The following is a 4116-nucleotide window of genomic DNA, read 5'->3' on the forward strand; positions in this document are numbered from 1 at the left end:
GTTCACCGTTTCATCAGGGTCTCGGTCTTTAAACTGAATTTCCACACGAATCTGACCGGATTTTATAGGGTGGAAATGTCCCTCGTCGCTGCCTTGGTCTGGAGTGAAATCAAAAGCCCACAAAGCGTAGCCTCCTGCATAATCCTCGTACGTAATACCGTGACTGGTATTGGTTCCTAACTGTCCGGTGGCTTCGTACAAGGACAAGTACGATCTCAAGTAATTCTTCTTGATAAAGTCAGGTTCAAACGGTCGGGTACACAAGGTTTTGCCATCGCGACTGACTTCGATTTTGGACACGCCAAAGTGTTGAAAGTAGAAAAGATTTTTTTCGGCAGCTCCGTTGAAGGCTGTATTCTCGACGATACCAACGATCAAACGTTTGGGTAACTGTCCTTGGAACAGATGATCTTCGATCATGGATCGCTGTCCCTTGGGAATGGTGAAGGTTTTCACTTCCACGCGTCGTATGGGATACTTGGCGGTCGTTCTGCTCAACGTCTGACTGATGTCGTTTCCCACTTTAGGTAACACTTCCACACGGCGTACGTAGAGTCTGGCTTCTTGGATTTTGGTTTTGTAACCGTCACTATCAGCCAATAAATGGAAAGCGGTACTGCTACGATTCAGTCTCAGGCGGACACCCACCCCGTTCAGCAAATACTTTTCTTGCAACCACATGTCCAAATGCAAACTATCCATCAGTTCTAAACTTGTGTCGACTCCCGTGATTCTCTTTCTTCGTTCTACAAATCCATCATTGTTGTCTTTCTTTTCATCAGTTTCCAATATTTCAAACTTGGTAGGTTCGTCAGCTTCCCATACCACACAGGCATTGAGATGAGTGTTCTTGGCATCTATTCCGTACGTCAAGAGATTTTCCAGGTAGGCACGATAAGGGTAAGTATCCATGCTGCTACTAACCAGTTTGTTATTTAAGTACAAGTCCACTCCACTGAACAAGGAATGCATGAAATTGTTGACGGGAGCTACTGCTTCATCGTCTATAGGACCTCCAGTCTTATCTAGAATTTTGACTTTCAGGTACAAGTAACTGCTATTCAGATCGATGTAATCTTCGGGCTGTCCTTTGATTTCAAACTCGATGGGAGCGGAATCCGTCAAAGAGGAGACGGGGTGAAATTCCACCCACTGGGATTCTTGCATGGTCATCATGGTGGGGGGCATGGCAAACAGATCCAGTTCCGACTTGGAACAAGCGCAAGACTCTCGGTGCATCATTTTTTTTTTGTTCTTTCTCAATAATCGAAAACGTCTAAGTCTCGAACGGTTCTTCTTTTCTTCGCCTTTCTAGCTTGAAGTCTGGTGAAAGGGTTTTTTCTGCGTCGTCTCTTTCTGCCTTGTCCTTCCTGAATGCCTGACTCGGTAGCGTGCAGGGCATTTATAGGTGTTTCTCGGCGACCCAAAATGTCTTTGCCCGTTTGCAGCAAGACATTTTTGCCTGCTCTCATGAAGGCTTCTTTAGGGTTTTGTTTGTCGATGATGACATTTTGGAGAAATTCTTTGCCTTGCGTCAGTGCCGCATCTTTCAAGGCGTGCAATCCGCGTGTCACCATCGGTTTCAACACCGGGGCCACCGAACGAAAGGCCGATTTTAACATATCTCCTAAACCGTGTCCTCGCTGTCGAGCAACCCCTCGGTACACTGGATACATGACTTAAGAGTCGTGAGAAAACCGTTTTCGAAAATGGAGTTTCACCGTGACTTTCCCTTTGGTGAATGGAATATTTTGTCCCAAATCTCCTTTTATAGTAATGTTGACCGTGTCCAAATACGAATTGCTGACAGGCAAATAGTGAGGATGGACAAATTCGCGGTGGACGTGGTAAGTGTTTCCACCTTCCTCGTCAGCGTTTGCGGCAGAATCCACTTTGAAAGGAATGACACGCAGTAACGGCACGGAGGTGTGTCCCACCACGTTGTACTCCACCACATCGGAATACACGAACATCAAATTCAGTCCTTGATTCAGTTCTACTGGGGCACGAAATAACTTGCTAAACGACTCGTTGTCGTAAACGATGGGTAATTCGTTTTTCTTGAGCATGGCCATTCTCATGTTCATGTCTCCGCCCAACATGTCAAACAATTCAGGACAAAATAAAATGGACATGATTTTACTCCGTTCAAATTTCATCGAGAAGCGACGAGCTGCTTTGTGGTACTCCATGGTGACACTTTTGTTGATATGCTCCAAAGCTTTCAGAAACACGCCATTAAACCTGGTGGCTATGGTGCTGACCAAATGTTGACCACTAAAATAATAGCCTGGGGGAATAAACAAGTGATAGATTGTGTACTTTTGTGTACTGGTTTTCTTGTCATATTTGACATTGCTATCCATCCACTGTTGCATTTGCTCGTCATGAACTTCCACATCAAAAAAATTTTGATTGGGAAGGACATTGAGGACTTGGGTCGGGTGAATGATTTCTACTAAAGCCACTTCCCAATGGGCTTCGTGATCTAATGGGATGGCCTGAGGTAATTTGGCCGTGTAACAGAACAACGTGTTGTGGGGAAACACCTCCATGGAACTGTCACTGGGTAAGGTTAAGTAAAATTGGTTTTGGTGACTCATAATTCCAGAGTTCTGTGGCTGTCCGAGGGGTTAGTGGACGTCAGAGGCGTGTCTCCGTCCAAAATGGGGTTCTGGTTGTGGTTGGAGTGGTGACTGACACTGGCACTGGACACAAGGTTCCCGTGGTTCCCGTTCGAGGAGAATTTCAGGGAGGGATTGGGAAGCAGGTAACCGATGCAACTGCTCAATAAAATGGTCCACAATTGTTTGTCTCCTTGTTGCAAACTCAAATTGGCAATGGCTGCCCCGATGACACAATACACCACGAAGATTTGGCAGAAAAAGACGATTTGCGTTTTAGGCACACGTTCTCCACACCACACCCACAAGGGTTGTTTTTGGAAATCTTGCACAGAAGAACTAGGGGAAGAAGGAGTGGTCGACGTAGCTGCGTCTGATGTGTGAAAGGGCATGATGGTCAGTTCTTTTTATAGTCGATGACTTGCGAAGCGTCGATCCAAGAATCAAAACTGGGTGGATATCCTTTCCAACGTACTTTGACTTCTTTGACACGTCGTTTGCCCACTTTACGGGTTCTGCGTTCGAGAATGCTTTCGATGTCGTACACGTCGTCTTCTTTTTTGGTGACACGTTGTAACTCGGGCAAATAAAACGTTCCTTTGAGCACTTCTCCGTTCATGTCTTCCAATTTATAGACGGCAGGATGACGGCCATGCACTCGTCCAGTGACACGAAACAATTCGGTCGTCCAGTTAGGTAAGTAGCCTTTGTCGAAAGTGCGTTTGGTTTTACCAATGCGCACCCAATCTCCTACGGCCAACACTCCACTTTTCTTGGGGACAGCCCTCGTCGGGGACGTACCAAACAGACGCTCGAACACCAGCACTTCGTTCTCGGGAGTCACGTCTTGCGGGGCACGTCCGATGCTTCGATGGTAAGATTGGTTGTACGCTTGCACCAGGTGCGGTAAGATGTCGATGTACTTCAGAGTGTGGTGATGCGTAAAATATTTCCACATGCGTTCTTTCAAAGTGCGTTGAAAACGTTCCACGATGCTGGCTTTGGTTTCGGGATTCTCGGTGGTAAAAAAATGAATGTCACGTTTCTTTAATTCTTTTTGGAAAGCTTGGTTCAGAAATTCGGTGCCTTTGTCCGTTTGCCATCGAAGAGGGTGACGACCGCTTTGTTTCAACACCCGTTGCAGGGCTCGCACTAACTCGCTGCTCGATTTGGAAGTCAAGGGCACGACCCAGGCAAATTTGGAAAAGACGTCGATGACACAAAACAAATATTTTTAGCCACGATTGTAGCTGGCCAAATGAGAGACATCGGCTAAATCGGCTTGCCATTGATGATCGATGCCTTCCACTCGGGTGCGACTTCTGGCAAACTTGCGTCGAATGGGTTTGTGTAAAGTGTAGGTAGCTTGTCCTTGTAACCATCGTTGCACTTGAGGTAAACGGAGACTTTTCAGTCGAGTTTTGGCAGCACGATACAATTTTTGAACTCCTGCGTAACCTGCAGGATGGGAGGGATCGTAGTAAATGCTGGC

Source organism: Sinohyriopsis cumingii, chromosome 10 (genome assembly GCF_028554795.1).
Source record: "Sinohyriopsis cumingii isolate HCF-2022 chromosome 10, ASM2855479v2, whole genome shotgun sequence".
In the NCBI taxonomy this organism is placed as follows: domain Eukaryota; kingdom Metazoa; phylum Mollusca; class Bivalvia; order Unionida; family Unionidae; genus Sinohyriopsis; species Sinohyriopsis cumingii.